This window comes from Tenrec ecaudatus, chromosome 17 (genome assembly GCF_050624435.1).
Source record: "Tenrec ecaudatus isolate mTenEca1 chromosome 17, mTenEca1.hap1, whole genome shotgun sequence".
NCBI classification, from domain to species: Eukaryota; Metazoa; Chordata; class Mammalia; order Afrosoricida; family Tenrecidae; genus Tenrec; species Tenrec ecaudatus.
The window spans coordinates 33,755,974-33,782,570 of NC_134546.1; the positions used below are offsets into that span (position 1 = coordinate 33,755,974).

Consider the following 26,597-nt stretch of genomic DNA (forward strand, 5'->3'; position numbering starts at 1 on the left):
TTGCATTCCTTTTACAGATGAGGAAACTGAGGCACAGAGAAGCTCAATATTCGGTCCAAGGATATACAGCTAGCAAGGTATGCTTCTTCCACAACATCACACCACTGAGGACATTGCTTTGCATAGAGCCTAGGTACCCAAAGTCGGGGTTAATGAAATGTCATCCCAACTACCAAATGTACAGGAGCCCTGGTAGTATAATGGGCTACACACTGAGTTGCTTGAAGCAAGGTTGGGAGTTCAAACCTACCAACTACTCTGCAGGACAAAGATGAGGGTGCCTGTCCCAGTAAAGGTTCACAGCCTTAAAAATCCTAGGGAGCAATTCTCCATTGTTGTATAGGGTCACTACGCATGAAAATCAACTTTATGAGAGTGGATCCGGCTATGATTGGGGCCATGCGCATGATATCAGTTGCAGAGTCAGTACGTGTCGTGGTGCTCAACTTAACTGTAAGATCTTTGACTGTGGCTCTAAACCATGGTCACCGTGCCAGATGTTTGTGTGTTGTCCATACTTCATGGTCTCCCACTCACCACTTAAAATAGGGAATCAAATGAAGCATTAGTCTGGGTTCCTATGCAAGAAACTTGCTACATCTCACTTTTCTCTCCAGAACCTCTTTCCTCCTCCTTCCCACCCAACTCCCTGCAGATTGCCCAACTCAAACAATTCAGACACCGCCCCCCACCCCCTCCAAGCTGGGCAGAGAGAGGAGCAGAGAGAACAAACACCTCATACCTGGAGCCTTGCAGGGTACTTCCAACAAATGAATTCAAGACCCATCACCCAATTTCTAGGCCAGACTCTTTCATCTCCCCATGTCCACCCAGTTGCTAGACTCAAACAAAGCTCTGCACATTTTTTAACATGATGATTGAGTAAGGACACATTTTCCCTCTTTGTCACAACTTAAATTGAATAAAGCTACAGGTGAATGGATACTCCCTGGGAGTCTAACAGGCTGACCTTCCTCCTTCTGTGTGGGAAGCATTTCAACTGAACAACAGAAAAGGCTATGCGATGAATGGCATTTATCTTCAGCTGGAACATTAATTAATCAAACCGAGTTGACAAGGACAAGTGGGATCGTGGGTAGGAAAATAAGGGTCCTTGCTGTTTTCTAAATTGTCAGATGAAGCGCCGTCCCTGCAACCTGCTCATGAGCAGTACTTCGAGTTTCTTTGGGGGCTGATTCCCTTTCTGTTGTTGCCATAGCAATATACATGGTTTTATTTTGGGTTTAGGTTCCCAGGTGAAGCATTTGAAGGAAAAAGCACTTTGTTGTCAATACTGCAGAGATAACAGAAAGGGGTGTTTGTTAGTTCTTAGAAACACCTTGAGAGGGCATTGAAGTACAGTATCTCATGCAAGTCTCACAAGAACCCTGAAAGCAGGGCATAGCTAATCTCCATCTTACAAGCCCAAACAGAGAGGAGAGAATGCGGAGGTTTGAAATCCAATCTAAACAAAAATCGAGGTTGGGGGTGGGTGGGTACAAATGGCCTTAAATTACAAGTGAAGGGCAGTGAGCTCAAAATCATGTTATAATTGTGATTAATATCAATAACTGCTGATGCTGACTATTTACGGGCATTTCTCATTATTCCTTACAGCAACCCTGTGAGGAAAGAATTATTCTTTTCTCTTCTTTCCAGATGAGTAAATATAGTTTAGAGAAGCCTGGATCGCAGAGGCAACCAGAGTCTAATCATACAAGACAATTGTTACATACCGAATTGTGCTCCCCAAAAGTTATGTTATTAGTTCACAAAAACAATGTTCTACACCCTACTTTGGTGAGGGACTAGAACCTTAAAAGCTCCTGGATAGCCATCTGATTTGCAACTATTGGTCTGATCTGGCTGGGGTGGAGAAGAATTAAAAATTGGAAGATATATGAAAACAATTTGTCCAATGGACTCATGGACCAAGTGAGCATCCTCCTCGATTACCACAAGATCGAAGAAACTCGTGGCACCCATGAGCCGTTCCAAAGGGATCGCATTAGTAGGTCCTGGATAGAGCAGGAGAACAATGTGAACGAAACTCAAAATCATAAAAGAAACCAGGTTTTTGGTCAGATAGAGACTGGTGGAACCCCCAAGATCATGACCCTCAGTCACCTTTCAGGTCTGGAACTGAATTCATGACTGTGACTCAATATTCAGCCAAACAATAGACAGATCAGTAGGGGGAAATAACACTAGTGAGGTACACATACCTTAGAATAATCAACCATGTATGATCCAAAGGGAAGCATTTCCCTAAGGACAAAGTTCAGAAGGCTTAGGAAAGAAGGAAGAATGGAAACCGGGACCACGAGGAAGTTGGATACAAGATAACACAATGAAGGGATTATCGGAAAGGAGGTGAAAAATCATGTGTATGAATTGGTAAATGTCAAACTGATCATCTGCTCTGTAAACCTCCACCCAATTCACTAAATGGATTATACTGTGGCTGAAGATCTCCATAGTACAGGCTACCAAACAAGTAGACGAGGTGCTGACTCATGGAAACCCCATGTTTTTCAAAGTAGAAGTGTGCTTCATGGGACTTTCAAGGGCTAAATTTTCATAGTTACATCACCAGACCTTTTTCCAAGGTACCTACCTCCAGGTGGATTCAAACCTCCCATTTCTCAGCAGCCAATGGAAGTGCTTTAAGTATTTGCATTACGCGAGTCCCATCCTGATCCCGGCACCATGAGCTTCGGCTCCGGCTCCGGCTCCGAGCATTACCTGTGCGCCTCCTTCTCCTACAGCAAGGTGTTCGGGGACAGCTCCCGCTTGTCTGCGCGCCTCTCCGGGGTAGGCGGCGCGGGCAGTTTCCGCTCGCAGTCGCTGTCCCGCTGCAATGTGGCCTCCTCGCTCGGCCTGGGTCTGGCCTACCGCCGGGCGCCGGTGTCCAAGGGGCTGGACCTGAGTCAGGCAGCGGCGCGCTCCAACGAGTACAAGATCATCCGCACCAACGAGAAGGAGCAGCTGCAGGGCCTCAACGACCGCTTCGCCATGTTCATCGAGAAGGTGCACCAGTTAGAGACCCAGAACCGCGCGCTCGAGGCCGAGCTGGCCGTGCTGCAGCAGCGCCACGCTGAGCCGTCGCGCGACGGCGAGCTCTTCCAGCGGTGGCTGCGCAAACTGCGCGCGCACCTGGGGGAGGCGACCTCGGCGCGCGCGCAGGCCCTGCTGGAGCGCGACGGGCTAGCGGAGGAGGTGCAGCGGCTGCGCGGAGGAGAGCCGGGGGCACGAGGGCGCCGAGCGCGCCCTGAAGGCGCAGCAGCGCGACGTGGACGGCGCCACGCTGGCCCGCCTAGACCTGGAGAAGGTGGAGTCGCTGCTGGACGAGCTGGCCTTCGTGCGTCAGGTGCACGACGAAGAGGTGGCCGAGCTACTGGCAACGCTGCAGGCGTCGTCCCAGGCCGCGGCCGAGGTGGACGTGGCGGTGGCGAAGCCCGACCTCAGTTCGGCACTGAGAGAGATCCGCGCCCAGTATGAGTCCCTGGCCGCCAAGAACCTGCAGTCCGCCGAGGAATGGTACAAGTCCAAGTTCTCCAACCTGAACGAGCAGGCGGCGCGCAGCACTGAGGCTATCCGGGCCAGCCGCGAGGAGATCCATGAATACCGTCGCCAGCTGCAGGCGCGCACCATCGAGATTGAGGGGCTACGTGGGGCCAACGAGTCCTTGGAGCGGCAGATCCTGGAGCTGGAGGAACGGCACAGCGCCAAGGTGGTGGGCTACCAGGACAGCATCGGGTAGCTGGAGAATGACCGGAGGAACACCAAGAGTGAGATGGCTCGCCACCTTCGAGAATATCAGGACTTGCTCAATGTCAAAATGGCCCTTGACATTGAGATAGCAGCCTACAGGAAACTGTTGGAAGGTGAAGAGACCCGTTTTAGTACCAGTGGCTTAAGCATTTCAGGGCTGAATCCGCTTCCCAATCCAAGTTATCTGCTCCCACCTAGAATCCTCAGCTCTACAACCTCCAAGGTCTCATACACTAGGAAAGAGAAGGAAGATGAGGAGGCATCTAAGGTGGCCTCAAAGAAAACCTCCCAGATAGGGGAAAGTTTCGAAGAAATATTGGAGGGGAGGACAGTCATAGCTACTAAGAAAACCGAGAAATCAAATGTAGAAGAAAGCACCATTTCAGACCAAAAAATATAATTCATTTGCTTTAACAAAAGTCCATGCTTAAGAGGGAATATGCGTTTGACTCATTAAACAGCTTGTTCTTGAACCAAAAAAAAAAGTATTTGCATTACCCAAGGACACCACCTACCATAGTAACCAATCAACGCACTGTTACCAAGTCACCTGAACTCATAGCGAACCTATCGGACAGGGGAGGACTGATCTATAGGGTGTCTATGACTGTAAATCTTTATGGAAGCAGACAACCTCATCTTAGGCTCTTGAAGCAAGCATCTGGGGGTTTGAACTACAAACTTCCGGTTAAGGGTCCAATGCATAACCCACTGCCCCACAGTTTAAAACTCACCAAAGAGAGCTCCTGAAAATTTTCCCTTCAGATGGTTTGCCTCCACGACCAGCTCTGAGTCTCTCCCCACAGCAAAATAAAGCTCAGAGATGAAATGGAACCAGCTGTTCTTCTAAAACATTGCCTTGTCTGAGCACAGTTTACCCCGGAGATGTTCTTTTATTGTTGAAGGTGCATGGCCTCTTGCTGCAGGCTTTGGGTCTGCTTTTGGCTCCAGACTCCTTGCCTCTCTTATTACTTCTGTTCACAGTTCTCCTCGGCTCATGTGGCCCCCTGAACACATCTTTCCTGGAGCTTTAGTTCATTCGGTGTCAGCCACCCAGTGCAGTAACTCATGATGTCGTCCCTATCCCCACCGTGGACCTCCTCCCACACCAGACCAAACTGGTTCCATTTAATCACAGCACACTGTGTGATATAGTTGTAAATTGCTTAAATGTAACATTCCTGATAGTGTACAAATGTTGCTGGTGTGCCTCAGTCGCTCTAACTCACAGCAATCCCACGTGCACGTCAGCAACCTCACAAGTCCTTGCTGTGCTAGAGGCCCTGTTGCAGCCACTGTCAATCATCTCATTGTGGGACATGCAGGATGGCATGGCCAAAGCGTGTGAGATCAAGTCCCACCATCTAAGGAACACCCTGGATTCGTTTATAAAATCTTTCTTCAGCGGCCTACAGCATGGTTACCTACCACGTTATCAGTAGCAAAGCAGGAGCATTATCTTTTAATTTCCATCCTTTTCCTTTACTCCTCCATCCTCAAATGATATGCTGATATAGGTCCCCAAACACAATATGCTAGCTAAAGCACCAGCAATTTCCCCCAAATCCATGACCACAAACACACCAGCAGCCACACACACACAAGGTACTTTCGGTGCCTGCAGATGAGTCCACGTAATGGGAAATATCATGGTAATGGACCGAAGCCCAATAGAATCCTTGTAGGAATATTAATGTATGTTGGTTGAGGTTACAAAAATGTGTTTGTTGTTATAACTAACTACAGGGATAATTCCATTAAAAAATAATAAATTTCTGCTGAAACAATGTGCAAAGAAAAATGTCGCCGTCGTTTGGAGACTGACCCCTCTGATAGTGTCACCCGGTGCAGTCTGAGACCCCTTCTGAATGACAGGACTGCTGCTGCCACTGTTTCTCCCCGAGGGTCCCCTGTCCTGCAGGGGCGCAGAGCTTATGACCCTCTGTCCGGATAGTTCTCTAGGAAGCTGAGCGAAGGATACATGCTTCTCTTGCTCAAATTCTAGCCAGGCAGCTTCCACAAAAAGGCATAAGGAAGTAGAATTAAGGAGGTGAGATAGTTAAAGTTTTTTGTGCCACCTGGCCGATAAACACAGGTGGGGTTAATTGAAGGGCGGGGAGATGAATGGCTCAGCGAGCCTCTCCTTTCTAGTTCTCAGATCTCTTGCTTTCTGATGGTCGGACCAAGGTGCATCTGCCTTAGCCAGTTCTCTGCTTCAGCTGGCAAAGCTAACCTCCTGCAAGACATCCCCAAGGAGAAGCCGCATGGACCTACCCTGATGCAGCCCTGGGTGCTGGAGCAGCTGTGTGGAGACTCCTGCCAGCGCTGAGATGCTTACATGTTCACTGACTCAGCTTTCCTCCTGCAGTCAGCATTATTGCATGTGTTTTGTGAGATGGAGGAGGACTTTGTGGATTGGTGTCAGACATATGGGTTAATGTTGGGTTTGTGGGTTTGACCAGCACTGGCTTAGGATGTTTTCTCGATGTGCACTTAACCTTTATATAAAAGTCTCTCTTACACATGAGTTTCTGGGGATTTGTTTCCCTAAAGCACGCAGACTAACACAGGAGGCAAACGGTATTTCAAACTTTAGCTTGGACACAAATTTCCAGGTTTATGTGAAGAGAATGGGAAAGCCAACCGATGAAGAATTTTCCCAAGAGAGGAATGAATGGTGAGGAGCTACTCAGGGCCCAGAGCCATGAAGTCCCAGGTCACACTTCACCTGTGCCCTGGAAGCCTCTCCCTGATGAGCAGAGTGCAAGCTGAGGGGGTGTAGAATGAGTACCTGAAGGAAGAAAAGGCTCAACAATCGGTTGTGGGGATGATTGGACAACTCTCCTTAAGATGATTGAACTACTGAACGTATGCTAGGCGAATGATACACCCGCGAAACTATTAAAGTCAATTCATTAAAACCTTCCGCTGGTGGTTTATCAGTCCTACCCAGAGCTCAGGGTCAAAGCCAGCTAGGCCCTGCCCTTCCTGTGCTTTTCAGAGACTGCCAGGGAGGTGGTGGTAGGGGCCAGCAATGTCAGGGCCACACAGACCTGGCTCATCTTCTTATGAGCTGGAGACTAGCAGGGAGAGAGACCTACACACCTGTCTCAGTCACCCTCTTGTGCTTGTTTCACAGACTTATAGAAAGGGTGACGTCATGGGATTCTTAAGTTTGTATCAGAGGCCACAGGCCTGTCTGCTCCCTCCCCCCGTCCCCCCAGACAGCTCTCCCCACTCAGATGCCCATTGTCTCCACTGTGCTGACTTCCAACATTGCCCTAACCTCTTTAGTCGACTCATTCCCCCTTATTTCTCCACATAAGAGTCTCCTAAGACACTAGACGAGGAAACGATCTGCTCCCATAAAGACGTACAGCCTGGGACGCCTGTACGGAGTTGGAATCAACTGGCGGCCGTGGTAGCAGCAACACCTCTTCCTACGTGCTCTTGGGCGAAAGAGCGCTCATGAGCTCATTAGGCCGCAGCGCTCACGGCTGTGAGGCCTCTCTGCTATCCACGGGGAGGATGGGGGAGGATGGGGGAGGATGGGGGGTCTCTCGGTGGTTAAAAGGGGCACACGCAGACATTGTGATGCCCCCCTCCCATATCTCCTCCCAATTTCTAACCACTCTAATCTTGCCAATCCCCAGCCCTGTGTAAAGCCAGTCATCCGGTTTAGCCACGCCTGTTCCCAAACTGTTGAAAAACATACGAGCCTCCTGTCTGGCTCCCATGATCCATCTATGTTATTCAGCTTCAGCAGCTCACGAACCCCTCTACTCATCCTTGTTAACTGCCAACCCTGCTGCATGCGCCAGCGGTTCCCGTCCATTCCACTCTTGAATCCCTAAGCACCCCAAGCCTCCTACTTCAATAAAAAGCATGATGTTCTCCTTTACCTCAAAGTAACTTTACAGCTTCATCCAACTTCTCGCCTTGCTTCAGCCTCCAACCAGGAAGGATCCGATGCTGGCGGAGACGCGCGGGCTCCTAGATGTTGTCCCCTTCGTCTCCCTCGCTCTGACCTCTCCTGCAAGTTCACACTTCCCTTTATGCCTTAGGGTAAGAGGTCTGCTCCTTGTGTCCTCGCCCTGGGCCCACACCAAGCAGTTCTCCTTCCACCTGCCATCGAACACTAGCCAATCACCACTGATGGTTTCAACCTCACTCACCTGCCGCCCAACTCCCTAGAATCAGGCCTCCAGCCTCAGTCTCTACTCACGAGGCTTTTGCAAATGTTGCTGATATTGAAGTGTTTAATCCCCTGGCCCCCATCTCAGCTCTCCTTTTATTGGACTTCTTTGTAACATTGAATGTCATTATCCTACTAAAGGAGCCCTGTGGGTGCACTTGGCTGCTAGCTAAAGGTCAATGGCTCAGACTTAGCAGCCACGCCGTCGGAGAGCTGCAGCCGTCTTCTGCCGTAATGATGCCCTTGGAAGGAGATAGGGACACAGAGATGACAAAACACCTGTGCTGAACCGATTGTCAAGACAGGTGCAACGAGACCCGGCCAACCGGATACAAATGTAACTGCTAGCTGGAGCCCCACAGCAGGCGGGCTATGGATGGGGCAGACTGGAGCAGAGCTCTTGTCTTCCCTCGGTTTACCGTGGGTACCAAGCTAAGTAATTTCTCAGCCGATGGCAGCAGAGTGACCAAACTGCCCCCTAAGCCCCCTTCCAACCCCAAATATCAGAAATACAGCCAGTGTGATCCCCCACCCCCCAAAAAAGAATTATATATAAGTGTAAACAAATTTAATTAATTACAAAAAGAAAGAAGCCCTTGGAAATCCTTTGGGGCACTTCTACTTTGTCCTTGAGGATGACATTGAATTAGCATCAGCTCAATGGCAGTGGGTTTGGTTCTTTAGTTCTAGCCTTCCTTTACCTGCTTTTTTCTTCTGTTTCTTCTCTTCCGACTTATTCTTCACCTCGCTGTGTCCATGCATCTTTCTCCTGTGACATGCAGATGTAAACACTCCCAATAGCTTCTGAATGTCTCTCTTCTTTTTCACACACTCCTCTTCCTGGGTGATACTGCCCCTGGTGGGGGCCACTGGAATAATCTCAGGGAGCTGCAGAGACCTACACCTTATCCTAGATTACAGGCTACAGTACAAACGTTTTTCTTTGTCAGGGGGGGTTACTCAATTTTTTTTTCTGGAAAAGGTAGCAATAGGCCAAATAAGTTAGGGACCCATTCTCAACGGAGTGGATATGATTTCTAACTACTATCAATCACATCAACACTGAAGACATTTAAACCTACCTCACTAGTACTGGCTCACTTCTTAATCTCAATTCCTTTTGAGAGTTCCAACCTTATCAGCCCCATACACTCCCTGCCCTCCTTGCTCGCTTGTCTGTTCTAGAACCATTTAAAACAGAATTCATTCCCTTCTCCACCAGTCCCCACCGCCTCCTTCGCCTGTTTCCTCCTCTTACTCTCCTCTGCGTATTTTCTCTTCTTACATTCCATTAATACATTCAGGCTCTTCCTTAGTAACTGTCATAGAACTATAATTCCCCCAAGATGGAACCCTATTCAGACACCAAAATTTCTTTCCATCCACCCCGCCATCCCTTCAATCTCCATTGACACTCTCTTTATACTGGCACTGGGGCTTTCTCGCGGGTGACTTGCCTTAGACCTCGCACCTCCCCAGGCACGCAGCAGTAACAGAATCCAAGGTCTCCAGGTGGCACAGTTTCTTCTGACTACTAACCTGAATGCTGGTGGTTCAAACCCACCCAGGAGCACCGCAGAAGCAAGCCCTGGTGATCTGTTTCTGAAGAGATCACTCTACCAAGAAAAACAAGTGGAGCAGCTCTACTGTGGGACACATGGAACCACCCGGAGTAGTTAACAGCTCAGTGGCAACAGGTTTGATTTATTGGGGTTTTAAACAGAGCCAGAATGAAGGTCAGAAAGAGGGAGACGATCCATTGGCGATTCCATGAGTCCCAGGAACAATGCAGCAGGCTTGTGATGACTGTCACAAAGCATCAAGAGATGTTCTGGAGGTCTGAAAATAAAAGTAGAGGTCAGTGATAAGGACCACAAGTCACAAGCATGTCTACTCTTCATGTATTGGGGCCTGTGAGCATAAACTGTGGTACATTTTGAGGATACTGCATAATGCTTTGTTTAAAGAAAGAGGGTCTCCTGCTTAGATAGAGTCGCCAGGAAAGAGAAAGTTTTTGCAAAGTATATGAGGTTTCTATAAATGAACGTGATTTGCTTTTATTAATTGTTCAGGGCCATGGTAGAGGACGCGCACAGGGTGTGAAGGGACCTCTCTCGGTTGAAAATCAGGGGTTTTCTCCCTGCTCCCTGCTTGTCAGGAAGCAGCATCTGTCTGTGTGCTAGTTTTTGCCTCTGGGGGATTTATTACTAGGGAACTGTGGTACAAGGCTGATTGCAGAAGAAATGCCTTCCCCAAATGACCTTACGCTCATTCAAAGGTCTTGTGCTTTATCAAAGTATCAACCAGAGCAGAAATATGGTTCTAAACTAAGTGTGTTTCTACCACTGGCAATGTATTGAGAAGCAGATGGGAAAGTGCAGGGACCATCAAATGGCTCTCGGCCAAGCGAGGCCAGCCTGGCTACCCCAACCGTTCAGACACATTTGTCATCATTTTCCCTCTCTGCGCCGGAGCTGCACTGTTTGAAATTCTGGTCTCCTGCTCCAGCAAGCTTATGTAGATCTAGTCAGGCTATTTCCACTTCCTTCCGGTTGCACACAGCATTTTTCTTCCGACTTCCACGGTGATTTATAGAGATTTCAGGCAGCTACAAGTCAGCAATGATTAACAGGAGAAGATACCTCTAAATCACAGATCAATTCACTTCCTTCTCCAGCCATCTCGTTTCTTTGTGCTTATTTTAGTACTTTTGAGTCTCGGGAATAAATGAGACTTCCAGCCCTCGTCTCTCTCTGTCTGATGAGTCTAAATCTCGGTGGTTGTCGAGAGGAGGAACGTTAGAAACTTTGCAAGGGACATCGCTATCAGGTCACACCCCCCCCCAGGGAGCCCCACTCTGCGCCCATATGAAGACCCATGGCAGCCGATGGACAACTAGCGGCACTTGCAGGCACTTCTCAGGAGCTATGCACAAACAGTATCAGGCTGCTCTCTTTCATGATGTACAGAATGCAGACTTGGGAAAGAGTCCTCAATCCTGAGGTCAGCAGTCACCAAACTAGCTCTTCAGGCTGAGCAAGAGAATTAATATGAATGCTTTAACAATGTGATCTGTAAACCATTCTCCGGGGTCTGTTTTCCCCTCTTCCAAATCAGTTCTCTGAAGCAGGCACCAACACCTTAGACTGATTTAGCTTAAGCTTCTTCTACCACTTGTCTGTCCATTTGTCTTACCGTGATGGCTCTTATGCTACTGTGATGCTGGACGCTGTGTCACTGGTATTTCAAATGGCAGCAGGGTCACCCATAGTGAATGGGTTTCAGCGAAGCTTCCAGATTAAGAACAGACACTGAAGAAGGACGTGGCTCCCACTTTTGGCACAACACACAATGCTGTTAGCAGTGAAGTGGTCCATAGATCAAGCAAACAGATTATGTTGGGGAGAAAGTAGGAAAAAGGTTCAAGTAAGTTCATCCTCATTGATCATGAAGAACTGCCTGCAGGCGCATCCTCCTCACTTCTTGAGAGAGGAGACAATAGAGTCAACGATGCTGGCCATATGACGTCTTCCTTTCCATAATTGGTTATCTTTCATACTTAGTGCTTCCATTAAAAAACCCATCAAATTAATGAGGTTAAAGAATAAAAATTTGAGAAGATGCCGGACAGTGTGAGATATGACAAAACAATAATAATTTCTAAATTTTCAAGGGTTCATGAGGGAGGGAGCAGCTGAAAGGGAGGGCAAAATGAGGAGCTGATATTAAGAGCTCAAGTAGAAAGCAAATGTTTTGAGAATGATGATGGCAACAAATGTACAGATGTGCTTGACACAATGGATGGGTGTATGGATTGTGATAAGAGTTGTACGAGTCCCCAATAATATGATTTTTAAAAGAAAAAATGAATAGAAATTTTGCACATGGGTCCAATGACTGGAGATCCAAATACAAGTCATTGGATCTAGAGCAGTGGTTCTCAACCTTCCTAATGCCGCTACTCTTTCATACAGTTCCTCACGTTGTGGTGACCCCCCCCCCAACCATAAAATTATTTTCATTGCTATTTCATTAGGGTTTGGTGCCTGCCCCCCAGGTGGTGGCAAACGTGGCTGTGTTGAGATTAACCCCCTCAAGAACTCCAAATGGTCCCGGCTCCGGCAGAGACAGTGGCTGGGCCAAGGTCAAGCCCCAGCCAGTTTCCAGTGTGGTAAACCAAAAGCCCCCAGCCCCTCAAAACCTTGTGGGTCTGTGCCTACTTATCTTTATGATGCTCCTCCTGTGTTCCAGCAGTGTTGAATTTCCCTATAAGCAACTCTCCTGGGCTGAATTCTGCGGAGTCCCTCTGGTATGTGTTACTCCGTCATCATCTTCCTGGAAGCTCAGGAACACCGTTTTGCAACATTTTACACCATCTAATATATCCATTCATGTACAATTCTGTTGTTTGCTCCCCTTGAATGGGGTTATACTCATCAGTGTTATCAAATTCCCCTTTTCCCCCTTCCATCCCCACTTGCTTCCACCTTCCCTCAGGGAATCATTACTCCTGTTACTGTTTCTAAAGGGTTATCTATCTTGTCTTTCATGTATCAAGTGATCTTAATTATACAAATGAATGTACGCCAGTCTAACATAGTTAATGAGGTAAAACAAAGAAAAGCCATAATAGTAAGGGAAGGAAATGTTAAAGAACTAGAGGATAGGTTTGTGGTTCATCAGTACCATTCCGCAGACTGGATTTATCATCCCTTCCATGTGGCCATTCTGAGAGTGACTGTCCAATTAACTTGCAGGTGGGTTTGGGGTCTCCACTCCATCCCCATGCCTTCACATTGATTTTGTTGCTTTTTAATTTTCTGATGCTTTTCCCAGCTGACACCTCATGGTCATGCAGGCTGGTGTGCTTCTAACATGTGGGCTTTGTTGTTTCCCTGCTAGATGGTTGCTTGTTTGATTACAAATCTTCTCCCAGGTGCTATATCTTTTCATAGCCAAGAATCATCTGCTTTCTTCACCACATTTGCTTATGCACCCATTTTGCCTTCAGCAATCATGTCAGGAAAGTGAGTATCATATAAAGCCACATTATTAGAAAAAACTGTTCTTGCACTGAGGTAAGATATAAGTAGAGGCTCAAAGTCCAGCTGCTTCCCTGTTGTATTCTCATTTATATACACATATAATCAAGTATACATATATATAAATATTTATATATTTACATATATACCCCTATTTTTCTTTATTTTTCATTCCTTATTTTATTTCCTTCTTCCCCATCATCATGTTTACCTATCATTCACCTCTCAGTAATTCCTCTCAGATACGATTCAACTGATCAAATATGACCAGAAAAGCTACATCCTCCTTGCCATCAATTTTGGAACTCTGACTGTTCCTCTGTATCTATCACTATTGGCACACCACTCTTCTCCCTTTCTATGCCCCCCAGGAACAGCTGGTCCTGTCACTATCTCTGGAGGATTGGCTAGCCTGCCTGTCTTGTGTAAACACATGAGACAGAGAGAGAGAGAGGAGACCATACAAGTAGTCCCAAGACTATCAGGGATCCTGACACAGCTCAGATGACTATCTCTCTGTTAAATAGAGAGAAGGACATATTGTACTCCATCAGTCCAGTCCTCACTTCTTTCAGGGTTCCATATCCCTGGTCCTGTTTACCTGACAACAGTATACCTTTTTGGTCTTTGGCATTCATGTCTGAAAGGTGTGCATCCTAAATGGCCCCATTCCCACAGGAGTTTTAAGCCTCTTGAAGTGAGAATCCATTTATGATACACACCACTTGTACTGTGGCAGCTGTGTGTGGCAGTGATGGTGGTACTTCAAATGCCAGCAGGGTCACCCGAGGCAAACAGATTTCAGTGGAACAACAAAGAAGGACTTGACTCCTCACTTCGGAGGGAGGAGCTGTGGAAAACCTTATGCAAAGCTGAAAGCCTAATAGATGGAAGTAGAGCATTGTTAAGGAGTGCTTGAGGATGGGCGCCTCAAATCAGAGGGCACTCAAAAATGTGGCTTTTTCTGATTTCTCAGAGGGGAGTCAACCATGGGGGCATGAGTCAAGTAAAGTTCATAGGAGTAGAACTTTGGGGATCTTCATTTGCTGATGGGGCACTACACCAGATAAGGAGAAACGGCTGCAAAAATCTACTAATGAGTGGAACTTGGAATGTGTGAAGTATGAACCTAGGAAAATTGTAAGTCTTCAAAAGTGCGATGGCATGCTTAGAAACCCAGATCTTAGGCATTCATTAGATGAATCTCACTGGTATTGACCACTTTGAATAACAAAATCTTATGATTTATTACGATACAAATAATACAATCAAGAGAAAACGCATACCATTCATTATCAAGAAGGACATTACAAAACCAATCATGAAGTACAGTGCTGTCTGTGATAGGATCTATCCACCTCCCTTTAAGGAAATCCCATCAATACAACTATTACTCAAAACGAAGTGATGAAGAAATTGAAGAATTCTACCAACAAACTCATTCAGAAATTGATGAAACATGCAATTAAGATGCATTGATAATTTGGGGGCTATTAAAAAACCAAAGTTGGAAACAAAGAGGAAGGGACTGTAGTTGGAGAAACTGGACCTGGTGACAGAAATGAAGCTGGAGATCACATGACAGAATTTTGCAAAGCCAATGACTTGTTCCTAGAAAAGATCTTTTTCAACAACACACATGAACTTCCGCAAGTGGGATACACAAAAATCAAACTGACTCTGTCTGTGGGAAGAGAAGAAGGAGAAGCTCAATATAAGCAGCTAAAATCAGGCCAGAGGCAAGACTGCGGAGCAGACTATCAATTCCTCTTACGTAACTTCAAGATAAAGCTGAAGAAATCTAAAACAAGTCTGCAAAAGCCACAATTTGACCGCTAGTCAATCCCGTCTTAATTTTGAGAGCATCTCAAGGACAGACTTGATGCACTGAATACTAATGACAGAAGGCCTGATAGCTGTTGGAAGACATCAACAGCATCATTCATGTAGCAAACATAAAAAGGTCACTAAAAAGACAGGAAAGAAAGAAAAGATCTAAGTGGGTGTCAGAAGAGACTCTAAAGCTTGCTCTTTATCTTAGAAATAGCTAAAGCAAATTGAAGAAAGTCAAAGAGGTAAATAGAAAGTTTGAAAGGGTAGTACAAGAAGACAAACCCAAATATTAAAATGAAATGTGCAAAGCCCTGTGATTAGAACATGGAAAGGGAAGGACATGCTCAGCATATCTTATACTGGAAGAACTCAAGAGAAAATTCAAGCTCTAGCTGCAATATTGAAAGGCTAGACGAGCAAAATAGTGAATGATTCAGGAAGCATAAGAAAAGATGGAAAGAATTCATACAGTCACTGTGCCAAAAAGAACCAGTTTAGGAAGCAGCATATGAGCAAAACTCAATGGCGATGAGGGACTAGCTCAAGCTGCTCTGAGAGCATTAGCCAAAGGCTCCAGGAATTAATGGAATACCAATTTAGAAGTTTCAAGAAGCTGAGGATGGAAGCACTCACACGGAAAACAACTACTTGGACAACCGACTGGAAGAGATACATGACATATTTGCACCCACTCCAAAGAAAGGTGATCCAACAGAATTCTCAAACTACGGAACAATATCCTTGATATCACATGCAAGTAAAATTTTGCCGAAGATCATCCAACAGTGGTTACAGCAGTACACTGAGAGAGAGCTGCCAGGGGTTCAGGCTGGATTCAAAAGAGGAGGTAGAACAAGGGATACAATTGTTAACGTCAGGTGGACCTTGGCTCCAAGCAGAGAATATCAGAAAGATGTTTACTAGTGCTTCATTAACTGTACAAAGGCTTTTGACTGTGTGGACCGTAAGAAAAACAACTAAGAATAACTTTGAAAAGAATGGGAATTCCAGAACACTTGTGATTGTGTTCATGTGGAGCTGGTCCATGGACCAAGAGGCAGCAGTGGGAAAGGAACAAGGGAACACCGATTGGTTTTCAATCGGGAGACATGTGACAGGGCTGCATCCTCTCACCATACTCAGTCACTCTATAGGCTGAGCAAAGCATCAGAGAAGCTGGATTATAGGGAGACAAATGTGGCAAAGGATTTGAGGAAGGTTTATTAATAACCTGAGATACACAGGTGAGGCAGCCTTGTTTACTGAAATGGAGGATTTGAAGCACTGGCTGATGAAGATAAAGAATTTCAGCCTTTGGTATGGATTTCAAATCACTGTAATGAAGACCAAAATCCTCACAGCTGAACCAATATGTAATATCAAGACAAATGGAGAAAAAGTTGAAGTTGCTAGGGATTTTGTCTTACTTGAATCCACAATCAAAGATCATGGAAGCAGCAGTCAGAAGATCAAAAGATGTATTGCATTCGGTAAATCTGCTACACAAGACCTCTAGGACAGACGAACCCCTCAACACCAGCGGTAGGAGTGGCGACACCAGGATGGAAGGGGGTGTAGAAAGGGAGAACCGATCTTGGAGATCTATGTGTAACCTCCTCTCTGGGAGATGGGCAATGGGGAGGTGGGTGAGGGGAGATGCCGGGGAGTGTAAGATAAGATAAAATAATTATTTATAAACTATCAAGGGACCAGGGGGAAGGGGGGTGGGGAGGGAGGGGAAGGGGAGAGAAAAGGGAAACCGAGCTGATTCCAGGAACCCAAGTGGAAGGTGAATTATGAGAATGATGAGTGCAAAGAATGTATAAGTGGGCTTTGCTCAATTGATGTATGTACGGATTGTGATAAGAGCTGTTTGAGCCCCAATAAAAAGACTAAGGTGGGCCTGGCCAAACCATGGTCTTTTCAGTTACCTTCCATGCCTGTGAAAGTTGGACATTGATTGAATAATGAAGACTAAAGAAAAATCAGTGTCTTTGACTTGCGGTGCTGGCGATGAATGTTTAAAGTCCCATGGCCTGCTAAAAGGACAAACTGCTCTGTCTCGGGAGAAACGTAGCTAGAGTGCTGCCTAGAGGCGAAGATGGGGAGACTGTGTCTTACATGTTTTGGACATGTTGTCACGAGAGACCAGCCCCTGGAGAAGGACATCATGCTTCTGATGTAAAGTTGAGGGGCAGAGAGAAAGAGAGAGGCCTCAAGGAGATGAAGTGACACAATCGCTGCAACAGTGGGTTCGACCTAAGAACAACTGGGAGCATGGTGCAGGACCAGGTAGTGTTTGGTGTGGTTGTGCATAAGGTTGCTATGGGTCAGAACTGACTTAATGGCACCTACCAACGCCACCTAGCACTGTGCCAGCGATATGTCAGGTATTCCTTAAATATCAGGTGGATGGCTGCCTGAGAGCAGGCCCACAGGTGCTGTGCGACGTCTCACAGTCTCAAACATGAACAGCACACCATCCTCACAGACATATAGGTATTGGAACTCTCCGGAATAACATGCAAGCCAGCAGGAAGGCTGGAGCTGGAAAAGAAAACTGTCAATCCCCTGCCAAGTAAGTAGGTAAATGTTTCAATATCTATTCTTTCCCAGCTCCCAGCCCTGGGAGATCCATTGGAATAAGTGATCCTACCTCCCCCACTGCTCCCTGCTTTTTGGGCCTCTCTCTATTGAAAGCACTTTTCCTCTGTTCTTCTGCAAGAGCCCTGGAGCCTCAGGAACCGACATAGACGCTTACCGCTCTTACATTACCTCTCTCAGGTTTCACAGCGAGCTGCACCGTAAGATGCTTTCCCACAATAAACAACATGCAACTGCAAGAAAGATCCCTGGCTGGGGACCAGCATCCGCACTGGGGAGAAGGCTGGGGAAGAAAAACAGACGCTTTGATCGACCTACGTCTTGAGTCACACATTCAAATCGTTTCATTTACTGACACCATGCAGATCTAATCTATGTCATTTCTTCTTTGAAGCAATGCTGTTACTGTCCTTATTCCTGGTGGCAGTCACCTCCTCTGCCATCAGTCCCTATGTGACACTGTATATGAGGGGGGATAGTAAGTCCTGTCCTCTTTCTGCCAGGGCTCCAGAGGGCCCACACTTTTGATCTACCATCACTAGTAAACTCATTGGGATAGTGTTGGCTTGCTGGCTAAAGTCATGAAGGAAAATAGAATTCCATTTTTTCAACTGGTGCCGAGAGATGAACAGTATTTCCGAATCCACGTGCATTATAACGCAATAAAAATGTTTAAGGTAGTGAAGGATAGGGTTAGCAGCACACACTGCTAACGCAGGGATTTTATTTCCTGAGTTTGCATCTCACTCCCATGACTATCTCACTATGGGGAAGGTTAGATAAGTGAGATAGTTAAGGTTTATTGTGCCAACCTGGCCAATAAACACATGTGGGATTCGTTGAAGGGCAGAGGGATAAATGGCTCAGTGAGCCTCGCCTTTCGAGTTCTGGGGTCTCTTGCTCACTAATGGTCAACCAGGGTGCCACTGCCTTAGCCCGTTCCCTGCTTCAGCTGGCAAGGCTCACTTCCTGTGAGACATCCCTGAGAAGAAGCCACATGGACCCATCCTGACGCAGCCCTGGCAGCTGGAGCAGCCGTGTGGAGACCACTGCCAGTGCTGAGATGCTCACACACTCACTGATTTGACTTTCCTCCTGCAGTCAGTGTCATTGCATGTGTTTTGTGAGATGGAGGAGGACGTTGCAGATCAGATATGGGCTAATGTTGGCCTTATGGGCTTGGACAGCACTGCTTTCTTAGTATACATTTGCCCTTTATATAAAACACTCTCATATACATATGAATTTCTGTAGGTTTGTTTCTCTAGTCTACCCAGACTAACACAATAAGTGACTTAACTTCTCAGTCTCCTCATCTGTTAAATGGGAATGTACGTGCACCTGTGGTTGTTAGTTGCCATTGAATCAAGACTCCAGGTGGCGTTGCGTGTAACAGAAGATCAACGCCGCCCCCTCCTGTCTCATCTTTCTGACCAGGGGAATGCTGGGGTTCATTACTTCAGCTCTTGTCAGTCCATTTCATACAGGGTTTCCCTCATTTTTGCTGACCTTCCACTGACCAAACCTTTCCCAGCAAGCATTCTTCCATGACAATATGTCCATATGTCCAAAGCAAGTGAGTCTTGTCCTCCTCTTTTTTTGTTGTTTGTTTAATGAAACATTTATTGGATTCCTTCATTGAGCCAAGCCCTGCAGGTCCAAAGATCAGGAAAGCATACTAGCATTAGTCTCTCAACGGCAGCCTTATTGACATTTCAGACTTGGTAATTCATTGTCATGGAGCCTAGCTGTCCTTTGCAGTGTATGAAGGTAAGTAGATCTCTGACCTCTCCCCACAAGACACCAGTAGATGTCTCCAAGTTGTCACAGTCAATGATATTTTTATACATTGCCAAATGTCCTCTGGATATGAAATTGTACTGATTGGAACTACTGCTCTAGAGGATCAAGACATGAGTGGCAGACAATGCCGTGCAGCAGGATGGGTGCAGTGATGGAGGCACACAGGGAGCACAGAGAAAAAATACCCCTGCAGGCCAGGCGGAAGTGCCACTGATTCGAATGCTAAGCAGTCAATATGAGTTATGAACATATAAATGTCAGCTCAAAATAGTAACTTTGTGATGGGAATGGCCCACTTACATGGGAATGGCCAAAGAGCACCCACAATCTGGTTTGTCCACATCAGAAAGATGTGGAGGTCACTTAGTGTCTTAGTTACCTAGAAATGTCATAACAAAACATACCACAGATGTGAGCTTTAAAGAAGAGATTCATTTCTTCACAGTTCAGAGGTCTGGAACTCTACAACCAAGGTGGAGCTCCAGGGGGAGGACCTTTTCTGTTGATCTCACTTTCTAGTAACTGAAAATTCATTAGGCTCTTGGATGTCCAGATGCATCTGCTATGTGTGTCTTCGCTGATGTGTGTGTCTCTAGCTATTCTGGGGTTTTTTTTGTAATGCAGGAGAGATTAGGTTTAGAACCAACTTTCTACTCCCATAAAGAATTACAGTCTTGGAGACTCATAGGGCAGTTCAACCCTGTCTTAAAGGGTCACTAGGAGTCGGCATCGACTCGATGGCAGTGAGTTTGTTGGTTGTCCTCCTCTGTTCTAAGGAGCTTCTGGTTATATCTATTCTGTGATTGATTTGTTTGATACACTGGCATTCCCTGGTATTTTCAGTATTCTTTGCCAATACTTCAGTTTAAATGCACTTACTCTCCTCTAAAGCAGGATTTCTCCATCTCAGCTTCATGACATTTGGGCTTGATAATTCTTTGTTGAGGTGGGGGGGAGGGGTGGGGGTGCTGCTTTGTAGCTTTTACAATATTCAACAGCATCTCTGACCTCCACTCAGTAGATGTCAGTAACAAGCTCCCTCTCCCGGGTGACAACCAAGGTGTCTACAGACACTGCCATAGGTCCCCGGGGGTCCAAAGCATTGCTAGTAGAAAACCACTGGTGTAGAGGAATCGTTGAATTGATACAATACATAATACTGGTCCCTGGCATCTAATAAATGCTCCAAGATTTTATCCCGAGGCTCAGAGTCTGCAGAAAAGAGAGATCTGGTTTTTTGTAACCAACAGAACTCTGGTATCCTGGTAGAGTTCCTAATAAGGCTACATGTTTCTAAATCACCCTCCATCCTTCAAGGACCTTGGTAACTGGATTCAGGTGGCACTGACCACTTGAACAAGTTAGAATCAATTAACCCTCCCTCTTCTCGATTGAATGATGCAAGCAATTTGTTGAAACTGGCGTTTATTATCCCTTTCAGTACTTAAATGCCTGGCCAAACAAAGAGATGGTATACCACAGAGAATATTTTTATTGGATTTTACAGACAATAAAAATAAGCCATCTGGTCTCGCTCATTTTATCTTTGGTTAAAGGCCGCATTGTTCTCTTAGCAAAAAAATGGGGTCCCTGCTGCACAACGCAAGGTGTCACTGCATCTCCCTGACTCCCTGCTGCACGGGTGGGCTGTCGACACTGTGGGTGCTCCATAAAGAGGTACGGTGGCCTTTCCATGGGCAGACAACTCTCACTGCTACAACGTTTGTCCTTACTCCAAGCCTAACTCTCTTGGTGTGACCAGCATCCTGTTCAGTCAAGTGCTGGTTGTGCACAAACACCGTGGTCCCTGAGCCACACACAAGGCCTGCTCCCGTCCACGGCAGAAATTCAGATAAATGGACGTCATGATGACTCCTCTCTTCGGTCCTTACCTCGGAAACTGGTTCAGTCCACCGTGTTCCTCATAGACGATGTTGCCCTACCCCTGACATCCTGGCCGGCCTCCTTCAGATGTTTTTTTGTCTGTGGGCTCTCAAAATGAGGTGTTTGCATTGCACACCACACTCCAAACAGGAGCTGGCCAACAGAGACTTCCAATCAGTGTTATCTTTGGGAACAACACACCAGCCTGTAGTGCAATGCAGCCTACCATGGGCTGTCTCTCCCCCAGACTCTGATGCGTTAAGTCAAAGTAAGGCCTGAGGTCTTCATCATTCAACTGTTTTCTTGCAACTTGTTGCATCCCATCACATAGATTCACAGGTCATATTATTAACTGGGGGGGAAAGTGGTAGTTTCTGAATCACAGCCATCCTGTGATTGAAAAATAAGACTGTTTCATAGGCAGTCTAATTTGAAAATAAGCCTGTGATCATCTAGAACTGCATTGCCTGCCATTTCTTCTGCGATCTCTCTGGGCGAGTTCATATTATCAACCTGTCAGTCAAGGACTTCACCATACTTAACCATTTGCACTACCCGGGACTCAAAAAAATCCATTATATTCTGGTTATGACTGTCATTTTTAATCTCTTTCTTTTCTTTTTCAACAGAATTCCTAATATCAAGCTAGTTATAATGAGGATGTTGGCTCACCGCTTCCTTACCTAACTTTCCCCCACAACTTTGTTACCCATCAGTCGTCACCCCTGCACCCCCAGAGTTGGATGATCACCTATTCAGCCCAGCACTGTGCTGCACTCCTCAGAGCCTTAAATCGAGGTGGCCCAACGTCATTTGTCACATTTAAACCCCGCCCTTTGTGCATTTCCATGCTCCTGGAGCATGAGCAGGGGAGCCTCCTTTTTTTTCTTTTTAATCATTTTACTAGGGGCTCGTACAACGCTTATCACAATCCATACATACATCAGTCGTGTAAAGCACATTTGTACATTCATTGCCCTCATCATTCTCAGAACATTTGCTCTCCACGTAAGCCCCTGGCATCAGCTCCTAATTTTTCTCCTCCCTCTCTGATCCCCCCTCCCTCATGAACCCTTGATAATTTATAAATTATTATTTTGTCATATCTTACACTGTCCATTCTTATAGGTGCTTATCTTTGATGTTTTAAACCGGGGCCCTGCAATGATCGATTGAACGTTGAAACATAACCGGTTGGTGGCAGCAGAGTTTCCAGAGGAGCACTGTGGTTCTCTCCCACATAACCAACTGCTCATCCGAGTAATTCCTGGCGATGGGTTGAACGAGTCACGCAACCACTGGCCTTGAATCCATTCTAACTCAGAGGCACCTCTAAGACAGTAGAGCCTCTCCTTAGAGTGTCTGAGACTGTAAATCTTTACAAGAACAAACAGCCTCAACTCGCTCCTGAGGAGAGGCTTGGGGGTCATCCCACTGACTTGGTGGTGTGTAGCGCAATGTCTAACCACAGCACTGCCTGGGCTCTTTGAAGCCATCCACAGAAGTACAAAAGCACAAGAAAAAGGCTCCCTCTCCCTCTGCCCCAGGATTACTTAAGCCTTTGGCTGATGTGCTCTTCCAGGGAGGAAATAAAGTATGTTAGACTGATCACAACGGTTCAGTACTAATTTGAAGCTTTCCTGTGCCCGACTCTGTACTGAACCAACACACAGCATGGAGTCTGCGCAGCATCCCTGAGATGCGGCTGCTCTTAATCCTTAGCCCTGATTTGGCAGGGGAGGAAACTAAGGCACAGGAGCTTGAGTACCTTGCTCAAGGTCATACGCCGATGGTGGAGGACCACAGGCAGGCATGCTGGCTCCCAAACCCGGGTTCTTCAGCTCCACGCACAACGGATCGGTCCTCTCTGCACTGAACCACGCCCACCCGCAGAACCACTCACGTCCCAGACCCCCAGGCATCCATCTGCCCGGAGAGGGTCTCTCCCAGCTAAAGGTAGCATCTCTAATGTGTCTGCCCACGTGAAAGACCATGTGTTTCTTTCCAGAACAATACAAGAAAGAGGAAATCTTGTGAGATAAAGGTCAGGCCCAAGCACCAGCCTCAAGGATGCGGGCAGAGGAGCTGCCCTTCCTCTGCCGTGGTATCCCTCCCACGCAAGCAGGAGGTGAGCAGTTCGCAGGTAACAGATGGAGAGGAAGGGCAAGGGAAGCTGGCCGGGCATCTCCCAGGGCGATACCATCTGGGGAGAAGAGGTTCCCCCAGAGTCCCACAGCCCCTCCCCCACGGAGCCAGGGACCCTGAGCCAGCCCTGCAGGGACACCTCCGTCCTTGCTGTAGCGGGCCAGAGCTTCCCCTGCTCCTGGAAAGGGGTCCTCCCCACCCTTCAGCTCTGGATGCCCTCCCTCTCCTTTGGCACCTAAACGGTTGCGATTTGAAAATCATTTCTTTGAAAGGGAGAGAATTGAATGGGGGAAGGTTTCCTAATCAATTCTCAGCAGGGCTCCAGCTTCGCTGACTTTGCATTTTTTTAAAACTGCCTGGCGTTCTGCAGGAGCAAGATAGCAACCATTTAAACACGCTGTTGCTAGCCAGCTTTTTTTCTGCTTAATTCTGGGCAGCTCTTACCTGAATGGCTTGGCTTCAGCTCTACCTCGAAGGCAAGTCTCTCTAATGGGGGGCTTCGGGAGGAAAATGCAGAAACATGGTCAGCAGCGATTCAGGAGGCAATGAGAGATGCTATTTAACAGGTCCTCCGGTTCACCATTGTGCCTCTCTCATTCTTCAAGAGAACACTAAGTCATTCACTTCCACCCCTTCAAGAGACACTGAAAAAGCTTATGTTGTTCTTTTAAAATGGTTTTTCCCATAAACCCACACGTGCCATCGAATCCTCTACTTCCTTTTCATGGAGAAACAGCATTTCTATCAGGGGGAGAGGCTCAGAGCCTGCAGCTGCTGCCCCCCTGCCTGTGTGGGAGGGAAAGAAGCCCTGCCAGCGAGGCCAGGGCCATTGTCGGCTGTCCCACCTCAAGCTCATTCCAGAATGGGCACTACTGGAGCGCTAATTCGCAGTCGAAATAGAGAACGCACGTGCCAAAGCACAGGGGCTGCTGCCAGCAGCGGAAGGCTCTGCGCTGTGCAGAGAGCACAATGGTGCTGCGGCTGGTCTCTAAGCCCCGGGATTCGTCCTTTATATTTAGGTGGAAACCAGGCCTTCCAGCTAGGGGGGAACATTTTCCCAGCATTCCCAAAACACAGTCCACGGGGCTCCTGGGGTCTCCTTGAAGGAGTTCCCAGACCCTGCCACCAAGGTTCTTAATCCCTGGGGAAAACGCCTACAAGATTTTTTACTGAAACCAATAGACTGTTTGTGTGTGTGTGTGTGTGTGTGTGTATGTGTGTGTTTATGTGTAAGTGAATGTTTTTAATGTTGTGTTGTTTTTAATAAAACACCATTCACATCTGCCTGCCATTTTTCATATCAAGCTTCTGAAATTGTCTGGGTTGAAAGAGGAAACTAGATAGTTTTTTCCGAAACACTTATCAGAAAGTATTTTCTAAAATGGCCAAATAAAATACAGACTAGGATGCAATGTTGAACGCGGGGCTTTGAAAAGTGGGTTGGTTACATGTTATCTCAAAGCACAATGCTCGATGCCTTCCATGCCGGTGTCAGGAAGCCCAGCCTACCCGGCATTCCCCTCCATGACCTTGGTGGAGCCAGGACTCAGACCACTAATATCATCAACCAAAGCCAAACCGCTGCCATCACGTTGGTTCCAACTCAGAGCAACCCCGAGTTGCCCACCCTCCGTCCTTATGGCTCAAAGAGGCTCGTCTTCCTCTGCTTTGAATGGCTGGCTTTGGGGTTAGGGGTCTAACGCTTACCCCACAGTGCCCCCAGGCTCCTCGAGAATGTCATAATGAACAGAAATCCATTGGATGGGGATAGACCTCTCCCAGAAAGCCGGTCAGGAAAACACTTTGGGTGCATATACAGTGTGGCACTGGGCTTCCTGGAAATGAGTCAGAAATTCCTCTACGGCCAGAAGAGGCTTGGCTTTTCCTGGAAATAAGGCACACAGGAAAGCAGCACACATTTCCAGGCTTTATTTATCATCCTACAAGACAAGCTTACTAGAGCATTTGTTGTGCTATGGGTGACGCATCAGGCTGCAAGCCCCAGGGTCAGCAGTTCAAGCCCCCCAGCCACTCTGTGGGAGAAAGATGAAGTGATCTGGTCCCGTGAAGATGTGCAGTCTCCACAATCCTGTGCAGGGTCACTGAGTCGGGATTGACTTGCTGGCAGTGGACTTGCGAATGGTTTTAATATCAACTGCAATGGGTCTCAGATTCACCTTTCTGACTTTTTGTTTGTTTGTTTTATAAATCATTTTATTGGAGCTTCTTACAGCCCTTAGAACAATCCATACATCAATTCTATCAACCACATCTGTACATATGTTGCCATCATCATTTTCAAAACATTTTCTTTCTCCTTGAGCCCTTGGTATCAGCTCCTTTTTTCTCCCTCCCCCACCCTCCCACCCTTGTGACCTCTTGATAAATGACAGATTATTATTTTCATATCTTACACTGTCTACTGTCTCCCTTCACCCACATTTCTGTTGTTTGTCTCCCCTGGGGGAGGGCAGGTAATATGTCAATCACTGTAATGGGTTCCCCCTTTCTCCCTCTTTCCTCCCTACCTTCCCCCTTCCTTCATGGTGTTGCTACTCCCGTTATTGTTCATGAGTGGTTTATATGTCCTGGATTCCATGTGCCCAGAGCTCTTATCACCTTTCTGGTTTTACAGATAAACTCAGGGACCAAGGATGCATGTGTTTCCTAGGAGTCTGCAGACATGAAGCAAAGCTGCACTTGAAGCCCAGTGCACTGAGCCCCTCTCAATTCCTGTGCTCTGTTGTACCCTAACATGTATGCCCAGACCTTGTGGATGAAAGAGGGGGCTTTGCAAAGTGTGTAGGGAAAATCCATTATCTTTTCTTCCCATTTTTACACTGACTCTTTGAATCCTGGCCTTATATCTTTTCCCTAAACATCCGGAGGAGCCCGGGAACCAGGGTAGGCCTTGGCAATAATGGGAGTCACATTTCTAGGTTGTTCCGCTTGACTGCACATATGGTGAGTGCAGCTGCACACCCACCTCTTTCCAAGGGTCCTAGGAGGCCCAACTGATGGGTTGTATGAGCCTGGCCGTGAGAAGGATGCGAAAGGATGCTAGCACCGAGTACCAGGCCTTCAGCTGTGAGCATTTGCCTGTCTCCGATCTCCCGAAAGTTTGTAAGGCTGAGGAAACCAGACTCGAACAGGGAGCTCACTAGCTCGGCCAAGGATGACCACTCTTACGTTGCAAAAATCAGAATTAAAAACCTGAGTCTCTTTGATCCCAAAGCACAGGCTTTTGCCACAAAAATCACACTGGCTCCCAGTCCTGCACCGTGTTTCTCCCTTTGCAAATGAAGAGGCTGCACTGG

At 46.9% G+C, this 26,597-nt stretch overlaps 1 long non-coding RNA gene and 1 pseudogene across 2 annotated transcripts in view; one reads left to right on the top strand and one right to left on the bottom strand.

Moving 5' to 3' along the window:
- Positions 1-2,709: 2,709 nt before the first annotated feature.
- On the top strand, positions 2,710-4,174 carry LOC142430825 (alpha-internexin pseudogene; annotated as a pseudogene).
- A 5,488-nt stretch (positions 4,175-9,662) lies between these two features.
- The window catches only part of LOC142431111 (uncharacterized), an 84,055-nt gene continuing 67,120 nt past the window's right edge, over positions 9,663-26,597 (bottom strand). The window contains exon 3 of one of the 2 annotated variants that reach the window (XR_012780681.1): positions 9,663-9,808. This is a non-coding gene — a long non-coding RNA (uncharacterized LOC142431111). Of the gene's footprint in view, positions 9,809-17,560; positions 17,732-26,597 lie in introns of those variants that run through there. The other variant, XR_012780682.1, reaches the window with a different exon arrangement.